This window comes from Neodiprion fabricii, chromosome 6 (assembly GCF_021155785.1).
Source record: "Neodiprion fabricii isolate iyNeoFabr1 chromosome 6, iyNeoFabr1.1, whole genome shotgun sequence".
Lineage (NCBI taxonomy): Eukaryota > Metazoa > Arthropoda > Insecta > Hymenoptera > Diprionidae > Neodiprion > Neodiprion fabricii.
In genome coordinates this window covers 26,293,752-26,311,554 of record NC_060244.1, presented here as the reverse complement: position 1 = coordinate 26,311,554, position 17,803 = coordinate 26,293,752, and the positions used below count along the sequence as shown (strand labels likewise).

The window sequence follows — 17,803 nt, the reverse complement described above, 5'->3', positions numbered from 1 at the left end:
CATGTAGCACCGTTGCAAAAGTGAGGAAAAATTAAAAGGCAAGAAATCGCAGAAGTGTACGATTTCAATATTCGTCGAGGTGTAAAACGAAAGATATGTAATTATAATACATTGTTGAAGAGGAAACATTTTCAACAGTTTTTCTTTTCCTCTGTATACACAGACTGAAAAGTGACGCTGTAGGGAAAATCTATGAATTTTAAGCAAAACGTCTGGACACCTTATCACTCAAAGACCTGAAGGCACACAAACGCACAGAGTTGTCATGCCGCTGATGAAGGATCTGCGTTTGACGTACTTTTCACGTCGTATCACCGAAAGTCGCGCGTTGTATATAAAACGCACATCGGATTTTCCGTCGTCGGACACTAATTGCGAGTCTGATTGAAGAAAGGGTGAAATTTAATACAGCGTTAAGGGTACACGACAAAAAGGGACGGTCGATTCGTTGGTAATCCAAAAGGCTTAAGGATAGAGGAGCTGAACAGCTGAGCGGAATCGGAGTCCTTAAACCGAGCGGAATGAAAGGTGGGATTGAAAGCGAAGCGTTAGATACAGTTATACGCCTCGAAATCGGCGATACGAGGATTCGGGGTGGAAGGGCAGCGATGCTGGAAAAGATCGAACTTCCGCGCAAATTTCCAACCCCCCTAGAATGGACTTTGCTTTGCTTGTTCTCTTTCTTTTTTCTTTTTACTTATTTTATTTTTTCCTTATCATCCACGCAGCTCTTTTCCGAAACGTCGCGTCGCATCGCCAGGACTCGACGCGTTTCACGTCATTAAACGAAATGAACAATAACCGCCCGGAGGTGACATCTGGCGAAAAAACGGAGGAGAGGAGAGGAGAGGAGAGGAGAGGAGCAGAGGCGAGGGACCGGTATTAAGTCAAAGATCGTTCCACCCGGTGACTGTGGTGGCCGGGTATCAAAACCCAGATGCGACCAACGACCGAAATACTATTCAGCCCTTCCATCCCCTCAGGATTGTTAACCGCCATGCTGCAGCAGCTTAATCCATGTTATACCTGCCGTCAAACCGTCGAAACACCGATAATAAACAAGAGCACGGTGGCACCAAAACCATTTGGTACCGACCCCCGTCCCCGTTTTATACACCCCTACTTTCACCAGGAATTCTCATTCCGGGAACTGAATTGACGGTCTATTTCCATCGATTCGATTTATATTTACGAAGTATGCGATGGTTGATAACTAATCCATCATCATTGACCTGCGAAACATGAAAATTCAATTGATCGATTCGTCAATCACTGCTGTAATTCACCCTCGAGGTTCGGAAAGAAATTTATTGAACGATCAATAATGCCGAATGGTACGCACAAATCATTGAATGAAAATAATCAATTCATCAATGATTCGAGTGACTTTTTTCACCTCGATTCAGTGGTAAAGTGGATTAATTTGAGTACCCGGAATATCGTTTTGAATGAATGTGAGAGTTCCTCGTCGCGCGAAATATTAAAGTGTAAAAGAAGAAAAAAGAAATCGAACGAAAGAAAGAAAGTGAATCTGAGTTTTCGAATCCCGCAGGAACGTAATCCGTTGCTTGTTCGTTCGCTCGCTAACCGAGAATTCCCGAGATTCTCTGCATAAATTCTTACGAGGCGAGGGCGGGGAGAAATAAGGGGAGTGTAAAAAAAACGAAGGGGTTATCGGGTCAGACCGTCGTCTGAGAGTGCAATGGCCAAGACGACGACTCGACTTCGGGGTTTCGGTTTAATGGTCAGATAATTTACCGAATTATCTCGAGCTACAGTCAAGTTCGGGGGATGATTTTGCATAGAAGCAACGTCAGCCAGCGACGAGCGACGATTCGAGGAATATGGCGAGATGTTAGAGCCAAGGGTGTCGTTATACGGGAGTCGTTAGCCGCCCTGAGAAACCCGGGAAAATTTAAATTCAAACAGCCACCAAAATAGCCCGCTCGTCAATGATCATTACGAACGAATGACCTTATCCTCTGGCTCAAAATTCTCGGGGAGAAAAATTTCCGGCGGTCACTTTGTGATTTGGCAATTTCATTGAAGGGTCGAGCGCGGATTGAATGGCGAAAAGTCTGCCCAATCTTATCAGCCGACTGAAAGATCGAATCCACGAATCCGTATGCAGACTTCAAGGGGGTCGCGTAAAATTATCCGAATGGTTCCGTACAACTTTATCGCATTTACTCGGTGAGTAATACATGTTATACATGTAAAACATCGAATAGACGACTTGCGAAAAAATATCTGAATGTAAGAAAATTTTTTTTGCATGTGTGAATTTTGTACAACAAACTACGATTCTGCGTGCATCTAAGAGACCATCTGGATTTGGAAATTGATCAGAAATCTCGTGTTCGCCGGCAAATTTTAACGACAAATTTCCTTATGCAACGTGCGTGCGTTCAAATTATTCGTAATTTTGAGATCCCTTGGTAATTTCGCTCCACAAACCCTTTGGATGGTCTAATAATTGGAGGGGAAAAGCCCCTGGTGATTGCGAACTGTAAGACCGAGGGGATGATAACGGATTAGCAAAGTGCAGAGCAGGTCTCTTTGTCCGCTCGACCGGGTAATCCAGTCTGCAGAAGGTGTTGCGGGGTGAGATCAGGGTGCAAACGTCGGGTTTTCATCCGGCGAATGAAGTTGTTCAAACTGTCATCGCTAACCGCGGGACCATTCGCGCAGTGCTAGCAACGGTGCAAAACCTGGTCCGGTTACAGATTCCTGTACCGACATCTTACCGACACTCCCAATGTCAGATATAGATTCCTGTACCGACATTTCACCGACACGCCCAATGTCGGTTCAGGAATCTGTAACCAGTGCTAACTACGCTTTTTGTTGCCCCCCCCCCCCCCCCCCCCCCCCTCCATATAATACGCAATGTATACCCATAACAATTTTTCATAAATGATCGGGGTTGTGCAATCCTCTCTTTCTCTCTTTTCTAACCACTTCGCTGTACGGCTGTGCATCTATAACTTTCCATCCACTATACGTTTTTATTGGACAAGTTTTCCCATAAACAGGATGCGATTCTTCCGTTCCCGTTTTTGAGCCAATATTTATTGTGCTTTTACAACCGCCATCCCCACACATAGCGGCCGGAAACATTCCGTTCTATTGATACACGCGTTTCCTCGTTTCGCGTGTGTTGTATGCCTCGTTTATTCATTACGTCTCCGTAGCGCTTTCCGCACGGCCAGACAGTCGGATCTGGGTCGCTTCGAGCCAGTTTTTATCGCGCTTTCTAGCGTTTTCCGTGCTTGACGTGTGCGAGTGATTAGAAACTTCGCATGTAGGATTTCGGGTCGCCGAGTTCTAAGGGGAGGGTGAGCCGAGTCGAAGAAAATCGGTTGCTGCAACAGCGAACTTCGCGCGGATCAAAGACGCCCGAGCTTATATCGTTAATGCTACACAAAGTTTGGTGGAGGCGTGGAATTAGCTGTTCGAGCATTAATAATCAGCCCGTACTGTACCAGCGAGGCTAACGTTCCTTTGCACCTTGCGCATCGCTTTGAGCTTGGGCTAAATTTGGATTTGAAAATCGGTAGGCCGATCTTATACGAGGATTGGAAAACAGTGCCAACAGCTGTTTGTTCTTTCAGGGAATTAGGAAGGAGTCTCGTTTGGCGCTGGGAAATTTCGTGAGACGACCAATTAGGCGAGTTCATCGAGATTTGTGTACCTCAAACGCCGGGTAATTCCCGAGAGTCTGATGTTAAAGGTGGAGGAAATCCAGCCGGTGATTTCTCCTGATTCCCCCGCAGACAAGGTTTCCACTCCCTTTTTCTCTTTCGCGTTTTCTTTCTCTCTCAGCTCGCACTGTATTACTGAACGAACGAGCCGCCCGGCCTACCGGGTAAAATAATAAAACCAAGGCCATAAAGCGAAACGCCCGACCAAAATTATTTCGCCTTTTTACTCGAAAGTACCAGCCTACCTCTACAATCTTCCCCCAATCCCCGTAAAATATAAAACAAACTTTCGGAGATGGCTCTAAAACAATTCTTCCACCCACCTCATCCGGCAGCTCGCCTTAAACGCCGCCTACGTAACCCTGTATGTACCTTAAACTTTCCACCCGTGAGCAACGGATCCGGAGTGACGTGTAGACCCGATACCAAGACTGCAGTTGACAGGGGTTCGATGATTTTTACCCGCCGGAGAAATCTGACTTGCGGGAAAATTCGGCGATCCGAAAAAGAGGGACCGTCAAGGTCGAACTCGTCTCGAAAGATATCGATCCCGAAAATTTTTAAACGAATTACAGGGTAGATTTTATGAACGCAGCTTGTCTTCAGACAAACGGTGCCAGTTGTATCGTCTGATCAGCTTTGATCGTTGAACGATTGTAAGTACTGAAAAGTTCCGTTTAATTATTCACCATGGTGTACAATGTTTTGATGATGAATTCGATAGTTGAACGGTGTTCCATAAGCAAGAAAGACAACTGTCAACCGCAGTGTCTTTACCTCATAATCGGCATAAGCTATTCTGGAAATGTCAGATTTGCACCGAAGGGTTATAATGGTTCTTTTATGATGTAAGCCAGAGCACTGACCTGAGGATCAGATTCATATAGGTGAAGTTTCGATCAATCAAGCTTCATAAAAAATAATTTCAAGGATGAATGAATAAACCGCTGCAATAATAATCAGTTGTTAAATCACCGTCAGGTATTACAGGTACACTCCAATAATCGTAACCAGGTTATTGGAACTCATTGTCAGCATTAGTGGCAACTCGAGTCGTCCAACATTCGGACTCCATAAAACGACGCGAAACGATTTCGCCGGAGTTAAACTATCTACGAAATAACTTTTCCGTAGTGCATTCCGAAGGGTTTGAGTATGCATGCCGGATGACGCCAACAAAAGGCGTTGAGGTCGAACATTAGCGAGGTTGTAAAGAGAGTCGCGGGCAGTCGATGATGAGCATCGTGAAAGGGGTCAGTGCATATTTGAAAGGGTAGTTTTCACGCGTGGCCAGCTATGAACCAGAGGCGGAGGGTCGAAGGGAGGATTGGGACGCCTCGGTACATAAATACAGAGTAGCGAGAGCTACTGCCATCAACAATTCATCGCTATTATTTCAGGCAGCGGGTGCACTCCCCAACGGCCTGACAACGAGGGGTGGCGTTGTGCCCCCGCAGGATTGAAGCGATGTGTCCGCTCCAACGACCCTCTAATCTGCATCCCCGACTGTACGGTTTATCCTTGCGGAGTGTAGCGGTGGCGCGGCGTCCCTTGGAGTCCGTGCAGGGCTCGGTACCGCGGCTAAATTAACTCGACGTCAATTATGGACTCTATGGTTATTGCCGGTGAAGACAAAGCCCGGGAGCCTTGCGAAGGCAAGACTTCATCCTGTCGCTCGGGTTCCTATGAAGAGTTCAGAATGGTACGGAAAAAGTGGATTCCCTTAGCCGAGATACAAACCCTTTTTTGGAATGATTCAAGGATTGGTAAACAGAGTTATATTGGGGATATCCCCTACCCTCGAACATTTTATCAACGGGTTTGTGTCTCGGCTAAGCGTCGGTAACGGAATCTGTATTTAGAACAGGCTTTGCCAATCTACCGATAACTTTTTTCCGCAAAGTCTTTCGCACCAAACTGCCTTCGATTCAGGACGATCCACATCATCTATCGTGTACATTATCGGCGTCCCTTGGAGTCCCTGCGGGACTCGGTACCGCAGCTCAATTAACTCGACGTCAATTATGGACTCTATGGTTATTGCCGGCGAGGACAAAGCCCGTGAGCCTTGCGAAGGCAAGACTTCATCCTGTCCCTTGGATTCCATTGAAGGGTTCAGAATGGTACGGAAGAAGTGAATTCTCTGTGAAGCCAAATTCCGCGAAACACGGGTTCACATTTTACATGCCACGCGGGAATTTTGCGAGGCTTATCGAAATTAGAAATTACCACACGTTGCAAAGTCCATCGCTAACTCACAACTCGCGTTGCCAAATATTTATTTATTTTTCGTCTAAATTTATACTCTCAATGTTTCTCATGCTTATCGAGGCAGGAACGGGAGATGGTTTGATACGGCTTAAGGATTCATAGGACGAATAGGAAAGATTTAAGAAGTATGAAACTTATGATAATCGAGCTGAATCGAATTGTAAACATTCTTGTAAAGTGAAAAGAAATGTAGATTTTCAATTCTCAACGGATCCTCTTGTTTACAACGTCATCAGAGAAATCACGTAATCATATTATTTTACATTTCTTATAACATCGATGAACCGATTCACGGATCACGTCATAAATTGCTGTTTCACCCTGATATTTCCAATAATTAGCCCCGATATCAAGACCGCAGCGACTGCAGGTACAGAAATATTTCAAGATTGAAGTCGTACGTGTTGCAGCGTACTTACAGTACAGAGTCCCGCGGGAAAATCTACGAGGATCAAGTTCCGAAGCCCGACTGCAGGATATTACAGATACACCGGAGTTCTAAGGAAAGGCTGCAAAGTTGCAGGAGATGGAGAACGAAGTAGCAAAGAAAATACGTAAAGGCACGCGCGGAAAAGAGGAAAGGCAACGAAGGCGGCCGGAAATCGTGTCTGCACCGCACCTTATATAGAGGGTTTGAACTTTTGAAGAAACGAGAGACCCGGGGTCGGTTTGAGTAGCGAAAAGCGCGCCCTGTAAGGTTGAGAGAAAAAAGGGCGGCGGGGAATCAGCGAAGCGCGAATGGCGCACGACTGTAAGAAAAAGCCGAGTTATCGAGACGTTCTCGGTAATTTATAACTTCCCCAGTTTCCGGCCTGATCTATAAGACCGCACTTACTTTCGCTTGTACACCGCTTTCCCGAAGAAAGCTCTAAAAATCCTTGATCGTTCGGCCGATTTCTTTCACCGAGGATCGACGAAATCCGGCGTGTCTCGGTCGACGTATATATGGTATACATATAAACCAGACTGAAACAAAGGGGGAATCGCAACGAGATAGAGACTCGTTAACTCGACTAACTGCAGCGTCGCGGAGCGAAATCCAATTGATTAATCGGTCTTAATGGGCGCCTCGCTCGTCCGACTATCGAGGTTGGAAAATAAGTGCCCATGTTGCCGTAGCATTTTCAACGACGTGACGAAAGTTTATGCATCCAAAGTAGTTACATACAAAGTAGGTACTTCGCCACACGTACTATATTATACCAACATTTACACGATACGACAGAGCCGAGCCATTAAGGCTACAGGGACAGATTGTCTCTAATATCGGCATTATTATTGTTCTCTTCAACTTTTCAAAACTGTTCGCCAATTTTAGATTTGCGTATACAGATAGAGAGGTAATATATGTATGTATATAAACATTTGGAAAAAGAAAAGCTGAACATAAATGCAACGCCGAGAAAACTAATGGCTTTGCCGGTTCTTCAGTTGGAGCTAAGATATTTCGAGTTAAAACTTTACCGACGGTGATTTATCATCGATATTTATACACGTTGTACACACGTACGAAACCGATGCAGCGCTTTTTAGCGGAGCTACAGGTCAATTCCGATCCGAACTGGTCTGGCCATTATACATCTCGTTATTATGAATATAGACGCCGGAGGCTTTTACCGAAAAAGGTTCTTTTGTCCGATATTTTACCTTTCGATTTATTATTTTTGTTACATTATTTTTCTCTTTTATATACATATATATAATAAACCTATTTTCTATTTTGGAAGCGATTGAATTCCGAAGGGCTACGGGCCCGATGAATTGGTACTTCAATAAAGATGATAAAATATATATATATATATGTACTATACAAACACATAGACGCATACATACGTAGGTGAGGTTGCGGAGCTTTGAGGCGTACTTTGGGAAAGGGGCAGCGAGTGAAATCGAGCGTTGTCACACAATACCGCCGATTTTAACAGCCTCAACAAAAGCAAGAGAAAATAACATGTCACAAAAGAAGTAGAAAAAAAAAATCCCGACGTAATATGCTGTAAAAGCAGCAACGCCACTATGACCAGCGAATAGAAGTTATTTCAGGAATGAAAAGGAGAATTTTATCCTAGTATTTCTGTCTAGAAAAAAAAGAGAGAAATAAAAATAAACTTTCCACCGAGCCATATACCTATACAGATAGAGAGAGAGAGAGAGAGAAAGCACAAAAAAAGATTCTTCGCAGCGGAGAAAACGAAAAAAAAAATATCAACGGTTGGAATTGAAAAAATATCGGATCTGAGCTTATTTTCTTTGCTTTCATTAGTAGAATATATTTTATCCAGAGGACTCGAAGCGTATATATATCATTAGGTATATGCAGCCTGCGACTGGTTTCGTCGATTTTATGTTAATAATTTCTTTCCCAAGCGCAAGTAGTTAATTTTTACAAATAAAAAGTTGGAAATGAAAGTTTTAAGAAATATCTCGAACCTCGGAGAGAATCGGTAGTAAGAGTGTAGTTAAAAGGGCGTAAAAATTCCTGAAATAAGAACAGCAGCCGAGCAGCAGATGAAGTTCATCTTGGAAGGAGACGTCTCCGAGTCAATTGTGGGGGAGGAAGGTAGAGTCGTACGATGTTTTACGTCGTCGTCCCGACGCAGAGAAAATCGTCTGCCCGTGGTGTTGTTTCTTCTCCATTCCGTCTTCCATTCCTCCAGATCTCCTTCGCATTATATTTTTTCCCTCAAGCCATTCTCTCTTTCTTACTCTCTCTCTCTATCCGTGTTCGGGGTGTAAAAGCAGAGAGGCACACACAAGAAGATCAGCTCCGCAGGGTACGCAACTAGTGTCATCTGCCGTGCAGTATACATGTACGTATAATATAATAACATCGCTAGAGCCAGGCAGGAGAATTATTCAAATCAGAGCCCCGCAAGCTCCGGGGGATGCGATGAGGGAAAAACGAAGAACAAGAAGACCCGTCGGTGACTTCGGGAGATATGCGCGAATCTGTCATAAGTGTTATTGCCTTCGCCATCCCCCCGTCGGTATTTATCCCATCTGATGAAACGGGGCGCCTGCCTGCCTGAGGGGGGTGATTTGCGACGGCAAGAGAGCGAAGCAGAGAGAGATAGAGGGAGAGAGAGGTTGATACGTGTATCGCGTCTACCGAGCCGTGATAGATCACGTGATCCATCAAACTCTGACGCACGCGTCAAAAGCCCGGGTTAATATGGCCTGCAGTCGAGGCATGTATAAGCTGTAACACGGAGCTGTTCTCACCCCCGCCGCCATCGAATAACCCGTGTTATACATGAATTTAGCTGCCTTACAATATACGCAGAACTTTGAACGATGTCGCGGATCTCGATTCGTCTCGAGACGTATTATCCGCATCACCTAAATCTCAAAGCCCTTGCCTCGAGCAATGGTTAATTTTTTTTTTTTTTTCTGCACAACGTGCTTTTCTTTGCCTGCTTTTTGCTTTTCAAATCTCTGTTGATAACATACGTACAAGTATACGCCTGTTACACTATACACGAAACGCAACGTTTTTGTCGTTCAGATCTAAAAGTTAGATCCGTGATTTTTGGTATTCTTTAAACGTCATTGGGAGGAGATTTCACAGGATGGAGGTTACAATCACGCTCTCCGCTTCACAAACAGAGCCGTGTTGCGTGGCAGCATCTCGAAACTGCGGCACGTAATATTAGACGGATGAGTCACTTCGGGTCGAAAATATCAGAGTTGTCATCAGAAGTGCACCAACCTCTGAGCGAATGAGAGAATGATACGGATTTTATGCAGAAGTGGAAGAATCGTATTACTGCCAAGTGGTACTATGCACGAAACTTTTTCTACATCCTATAACAGTGCTTCGAGTCTTGGGTTATACTGTTTTTTATTAATATTCACGAATATTTTAATGACGTTATTTCACCTTTAGCTTGCAAAGAATTTGAATCGAAACAATTCACATCGCATCCAATACTTATAATTTACCCACAGAACCTCGATTCGGGGATCGCTACTTTGCAGAGAACGGATTACTTTCCCCGTATGCACGGCTATTATTATATAATCTCGGAACTCGCCAAATAACGAGCATTGATCTCAAGATTTAGTTGCCTAGTGAAAGCAGTGGGCAGGCAAAACCGGTCCTGGATACAGATTCCGTTACCGACACTTAGCCAAGATACAAACCCCTTTTTAGATTGATTCGATGATCGGTAGACAGAGTCATGGTGGGGATATTCCGCACCCTCGAACGTTTTATAAACGGGTTTGTGTCTTGGCTAAGCGTCGGTAACGGAATTTGTATCCAGAACCAGCTTTACCTATCTACAGAAAACTTTTCCCAGCAAAGCTTTTCGCACCAAACAACATTCGATTCAGGACAAATCGCAACATCTAGATGTGTATATTCGAGTCGGTAGAAATCGAAGGGAAGAACGTTACGGCGTCGATAAGTTTCATAAAGGTGCAGGGGTAATCGAGTTGGGTTAGTGTGGGTTCGGAAAGAAGCGTATACGAGGCAATGGCACAAGATGGGGGCATTAATATTAGTTGCAGGTGAAATGGTTGCACGACGATTGCGGGATCCGAACAGTAGTACCGTTCGAGTTTCGCCTCTTTCGTTTCCGTGGATTCCGGGTTACGAGATTGCTTCCCAGGTTCACACGTGTGCCTGCTGTTGCAGGCAGTGACTTCGGCATCATCCTGCCACCGTGCGACCCACCTACCACTTGTATTTTTAGAAAATCTCCAAAATTAACCTTTCCAAAGAATGACAAAACGCTCGTCGCGGCCCTGAGCCCCGATGGCCCACTGCTGCCGAGGACTTCCGAGTCCGATACGCGATCAAGTTGAAGTTTGTACGAACGTTACAACGTGCCGATACATTTTTACGGTAATTTTTCGATTATTTTGCAACTTTGGGATTGTTGGAAATTGAATAAACAATGTACTGAAGCCGAAACACTCGCATTTCCAAAGTTAATTGCTTTAGAATTATTCTGAATCAGCAAAACTATGATTCAAATGTTTATCAACGTATGATCGTTAAATCCGAGTGATTGATCACCAATATCATTTTTACAATAACGCTAAGAGTCGACAGATCATCCAACCAATATTAAACCTCGAAGCTAATTGGAACGAGATGAAAAACCGAAAAATCAATTGATTTTCGATAATTGTTTCACGAATGAAATGTCCCAACATGGCCAAATATAATCCTTGCATTATATGTGACTTGTACAAAAAGAAAAAGAATAACAACACGAAGGCAAAGATTTGAGAAAATTTCACCGCCATATGCGATGCATTTCCTCTGTGTTTCGCGTTTTCTGTATTAATTTTTTCACTCACAGTTCATGTACTCTGCGAGCGATAAACGTCAAAGCAAAATTGAGAATGTGCATTCCAACGGAAGTCAAAGTGAAGCAAAATATATGACAGACAAGACGAGCGAAATGTGGAGGATTTACTCAACTGAAAGTACAATTGAGTACACGTGAGTGATAATCAGCAGTGAATGTACCGCGGAGCAGCAGAGCTGCAGTCGCTGAGTTGATTATCGGAGTAAAATCGGGTCGAACTACGGACGACTCCATGGATCCGTCGTCCAGGTAGAATATAAGCGAGATCCCGAGAAGCTCCGGTAGGAATTGCGCTGCAAAAGCCGGAGGGCTGAATGCCCCGTTGTAGGGATACGTTTGTCGTTTGTTGCCGGCGAAAGGGTGCCGAGGGTTGCCGGGGGCGCGGAATCGGGGGATCTATATTTGTCGCGGAAACAGCTCGATATTAATTAAGCAAGCTGGAAAGGAAAGCCTGTCCAACGTCTGATCCCAAGCTACATACATGGATCAGCAGACCGGGAAATTAATTAGCCTTCGATCGCGGCTGTAATGAGCAGGGATGATTATTTGACGTTGATGCGAATCAAGTGCTTCGGAATGGAATAAAATTCCACTCGCAAACCGGAATCGAATCCTCGCTCCGGACTTGCGCTGCAAAACCCGCAAAAGTACCTCTGGCTCTTTTTCTTTGCTTTAAACTTCACTCGTGTTACTTTAAGCTTTAATCATGTCTTTTCTTTTGTACCACGGCGCAAATATCCGCAGGATGTAGAAATTGAGGCTTGTGCGGAAGAATCACAAGATTGTGATATTACATATAGAGATATCAATCGAATTCGAGTGTATAGAAAATGGGTAATTTTTTTCTTTTCAATTCATATAATAGTACATACGATAACAGATTGATTAATTTTCAAACAATCTACGAATTCTATGAATTTATTCGCAATGTCGTAGAATCCGTGCCATTTCTTTATTTCTGTGTCTTATGAAAATTTTTTGGAGTTTTTTCTTTTTGCAGTATTGTGTATAGAATGTGAATTTTAGGCCCCTTTTTGCGTTCGCGATAAGTGGACTTCGATATTTGGAGATATTGTTCTATTATCAATTCTTTGTTACTCGAATCCTACAAACAGGTAACTTGTTTAACTCCGTTAGGGTTTACTAATATTTCTGATGCTTGTGTGAACTTTCGTTATTCGATAAATAAATAAATGAGCATACGTCACGTCGAAATCGACCAGGGCAGCCTCTTAAACTAAAACTGCGTGGCATCTCCACGTTTCTTTTAGTCCCGAAATCGCCGTACCGTCTAATATCTCGACGTTCCCTAATATATAGGTATATATATCGTATACATACCTATGTCTATATACAGGGTGAAGTGACCCGAAAATGTAATTAAGGATCTCAAGGTTCGTAGAAAGATAGGGAAAACCGCACAAGATCCTGGCTTGCCTTAAATTGGACAAATATTCAAATTTCAAATAAAAAAGCAGCTCGTCTAATAATCTCAATATATTGTACACGTAAAAACAAAAATTCGAATCGAAATTAAATCACAGTTTTATTACATAAAAAAAAACACAGACGTAAAGGCAATTTTGGAAGATAATAAAAATGAAGAATGACACGAAATAAAGGAAAAGAAAATGGAAAAATTAAGCCCAACAACATTCACTGTGAGAAAATTCTCCGCACCCATGGAGTCTGCGGAGTGTAAGCACATATATATACATATGTACATGTACACAACGCGCAGTTGCGGAGCTTCGGTTAACTTCTCCTTGTGAAATACCTTATATCGCACTAGAGTGAGTACTAAAAGTAGACTTCAGAGGTCAATCTCGCGAGTTGCACTGCACTTTGGAATAGGTGCACAGTGCGAAGTGCGGTGGGTGGGAGTAAAAATAAGAACGTAAGAATAAAGTAGGGGGAAAGAGAGAGAGCGAGAAAGATATATGTGTGTGTGTATATATATATTGTATATGTATACACATACGTACATGCAGGGGTAAGTCGAGAGCGAAGCTACAGACGAACACGCGTGTAACTGACTCTTGAGCTTCGAGAGCTATAACATCCTCGAAAAGGATTCGATCGAACACTCATGATAGCCAATGCAGGGAAAAACGGCAGGTGCGAAATTTGATACCCTCGTATCGCGATGACGCGAGAGTTGATAAGTGGCCTTGGTTTATTATCGTGTCGATGTTAAAACGTGGTAAAATTATTATCGCACAAAGAAAAAAAAAAAAAAAAAATACAGTACAAGCGATTGTCGCTGAAAAGAATGGCAATATTTGCTGCAAAACGAACTGATCGTCAAGATTGTAATAAGCAAGAGAGCATAAAGTGACGTAATTGATATTCAGCGGCAGAAAAGCGACTCCATTTTCTTCATTCAGGAATCATTGATCGTTGACGAACGGATGAACGAGGATTCCACTTTCTTATTTTGTCGGGTGATCGAAAAAATGAAAAAGTTCAAAGCTCACAATCAGACACCGAAGCTTATCAAGTTTGCGGGAATGAAGGATTGAGCTGCATTCGCCGAGTTGACAGTCGCCTCGAACTCGACTGACCACGATCACTTTGACGAATATGAGTCAGTTTTTTTTGATGAATTCACCTGGCCAAGTATTTCTGGTCGTCGAGTCTGGTCCGCAGCTTTGTTTCGTACAGAATCGAAGCCCTCACGAGAGGCTGCGAGGATTTCATCGGAGGCGGGGATTCACCGGAACATTATACTGAAGTTGGCAGACCGGAACTCTCTCCGTGCTGATTCGTCGAACAATTCATGACGCATTGTTCGTTCGCCATTCATGCCTCGAGTCTGACTTGTTGTAACAATAGTTAACGGTCCATTTTCACAGGTGATGCCTTGTTAGATGCTCACGCTGGCTTAATATCTCGATATCGTATAATTGCAAGACGGTTGTTTATCAATCATCGTAATTCGGTAATATTACAATTCGCGAGTGTCAACGTTAGAAGCGATGAAAAAGAAGATACACAAACGCGTGCGTCGAGGAAAAAATTTGAAATAAGCATGGGTATCAAAAACATAGACGGGGTGAGAGACGGAGAAAAAGAATACAAGAAGGAATAAGAAAGTTGGAAAGAAAAGACGAGAAAAAAGGGAATTAAGAGAGGGGGAAAAAAACGACATCGTCGTCGCCGATCACGAGCTAGTCGTAAGATTAGATGAGCACTTCTCTCATCCTACTTTTTTGCCTCGAGTGGCCGAATTGTTATTTTGCGAAAACAAGGAAGAAGAAGAAGAAGAAAGAAAGAGAATTAGAAGGAAGAAGCCTGCAAGGCAGACGCGCCTCACGCTAACTTGCCGAGCGAATGACAGTGGGGAAAATTATCTGTAAGGGCCGAGAGTTGGGATCCGCCGGAAGCAGCCCTTCGTTGGAAAAAAAGTCACTACACTGATTGCCACCTGAAAGCGGAGCTGGGCGAGCGCGTGAAGTTTTACAAATTAAATTTGCGATGCGGAAAACGTTTTACAGCTGGAGAAGGCTTCGAGCGAACGAGGTTGAAATTGGTAACATCAATGTCCGCGAAATTCATTGGGAGAAAAATCACCGTTTTGGAACTTGATATAAACAGTTTGGAAGAAAATTCATTTTTTACAATATTATGTACGAGGCATTCCACCCCAAACCGACCTAAGTCTGATCCTCGGCGAATTTATTTATTTTCAAGTACGGTGTAGAGTGTACAAAAAAAAAAACATTCAACATTTTTTAAACTAGGAGTTTGATTTTTACTGCTCACAAAAAGAGAAAAATCTCATTTTCGAATGAACAGCCCTAAGTTATTGGCTATAAATTTTTCTCGTAAATTCTTTGTTGAAAAATGATAATTTTGAAACCAAGATGGAAGTAGGCAAGCTTTTGGTTTAGAAGCTACAGGTGAAACGAGTCATCAAAAAGTGAGAAAAATCGAAATAAATATAAATTTCAAGAATACAATTTTACATTTTATACGTTTTTTCTCACTTTCTGAAAACTTTCCTTCTTTAACAAAGATTACATCAGAAAAATTTGAAACCAATCGATTATGGCTGTTTATTCAAAAATTGGGTTTTTGTGTTTTTGATAGCAGTAAAAATCAAACGCATGGTCCGAGAAAACTAAAACCCGGTGAAAGACGTTTTTCCGTACACTCTACACGATACTTGAAAATAAAAACGATCAAGTGGAATGCCTCATATTCACACATTACGTTTTGCTTCATTATATGATTTACTAAATTACAGATATTTTTCCTAAAATTAATCGTTTATACGTTATCTAATAAACTCGAACCTCATTGCGAGTTGATAAAATTAGGGTCTGACATTGCGCGATTATATCACTGGGTCCACTTTCGTCTCAGCCTTTAAATTGATACGGTTACTCAAACATCGAACGAATCCCGACGTATCATGCAATTCCCAATCTAATCACAGCGCGTCAGACATTCGAGTCCACCGTCTATATTTGTTCCAAATTATTACGTCGTAAGACGGGGTTTATTTCCGTAGGTGGCATTAGCCCGAGGTAAATTCGGTAAAGATAACAGAGTAGAAATAGCTGCACAGTCTGCCTGGATAAGGAGGTTCGGAAAAGAGTCGAAGGAGCGGTTCAAGCGTGGTATGAAAACCGAGGATGATCAGGTCGACTGATCGGAGACGAAGGACAAACGGTACGTGGGACTAAAAATGAGCGGTGAAGCCGAACACTTCCGAGCGAAGAAGGAAGAGCTTCTGAGCTTTTACACCGAGCTCTGCATCGAGGGCGGATCTAATCGCGAGAGCGAAGACGCAACCCTCGGATAGTCGGGAGAGTCGGAACGAGGTCCAAAAATAATCTGAACCAGCAGCCGCGCCATCCTCTTACCGTAAGTAAAAAATAACGAAGCAACGCGTAACGCGGTAAATTTCCCTGTGTTTGTGACGATTTCGTGTACGTGAAGCAGAGTTCTCGGAGAAGTAATTAAGAAGTACACGGGAAGTCCCGGTTTCGCCCCTTCGTTTCGCTTTTTTCCGACAATATTTTTTCTTCCTTTTCCACTTTGTCGCCTGTATTACATTACCTCTGACTGATTCTAGTCGACGTCAAAACAGACTAATCCTGCGAGTATGATTCTTATTTATAAGTTATTCTCAACGCGTCGAAAAGAAATCAAGGGGAAGCAGCCTCCGGCTAACCTCCGGTTTTTTTTTTTTTTTTGGTTTTTTTTGACGAAAAATTACCCCCGTCAAATCAAGCGCGATTCATTTGTCAAAGATACTGTATTTTTGTCAAGATAATTTTTTACCTACCGCTTCCCCTCACGAATTTATCGTACGTACAGTTTTGACTTTTTGACTGTTGGTAGAGAAACGGAATTTAAAGTTGCAGAATATATACATATTCAAATATCAAAATTACGATATTATACAACGAATATTGTTTTCGTCCGTAGGTATAACTCACAAATACGAAAGAAGATTGAAACGTTGATTCGAATAAAAAATCTCTCTGGAAATATATTACAATATACTTTGCTTTTATAATAATTGGTATTCAGTTACCTTAGATTCACAACGTATAACGCAAACAAATGTACTTGAACTCGTGATGCGGATGCATCGAGAGCAATAAAATAATCCGCGGTAACAATAAAATTATTACAATTGCATGTATCTGGAGCCGCAATATGCCATTTACGGAGGGTGTTTAAACGCAGCCGTTGTAAATTTACCACCGCGGGTACTTACATATATTATGCACAGAGGCGGACAATGCACCGGCCCGTTATACGATCTAATTTAATTATTACCACGAGCCAAGAGTTGCGTAATAAATCCGACAAAACAAATCGTCGGAGCAGTTCGCGTTTTACGGTCAAACTTCGACCGAAACGGTCCAATGATAAATGCCCTAAAATTACAACAATTTTCGCATTATGTGTGCAGGATGTAACGCGCGTTTAACATTGCCGTGTTTACGGCGATAATTTCAAACTTTGCGCTCGGACTTCGGGGTCGTTTCTTTTCTCTTTTTTCTCCGTACCGACGTATAAACAATATGAGATTTCAACGGTTATAAAACTCGCAATGAAGGCGTCGTTAACGTTTCACACGTAATTAATTATACGTCGACCGAAATTCTGGACTTCGTTTAAATTACGGTGAAAAAAGATGCAAAATGAAAAGTAAAACTTCGCAGCCGTCTTTAATCCCGAAAAATCCGGAGCTTCCGGTTTACACCTGACAGGTTTTTCCAACTCTGCAGTGAATTTGCGAATGTGTGGCGCGAAATCGCTTCATGCAGGGATTCGCCAGATTCTCCCGAAGAATTACAGAGTCAGAATTTCTGTTCGGGTAGATATAGCGAAGCTTAATGGAAACTCCTTTACGCCACGTTAGTTTCGCCTTTCTGCTTCCGCCTGCAACACATGACCTGCAACCGTTCTCCCATTGTGCATTCCGACATTATTATACGTGTATGTACCTATGTACGTTTCCAATATGTATATAACTCAAGCTTT

At 42.8% G+C, this 17,803-nt stretch overlaps 1 protein-coding gene across 1 annotated transcript in view; it reads right to left on the bottom strand.

Moving 5' to 3' along the window:
• The window catches only part of LOC124184626, a 101,387-nt gene that overhangs the window by 70,946 nt on the left and 12,638 nt on the right, over positions 1-17,803 (bottom strand). The window lies entirely within an intron of this gene.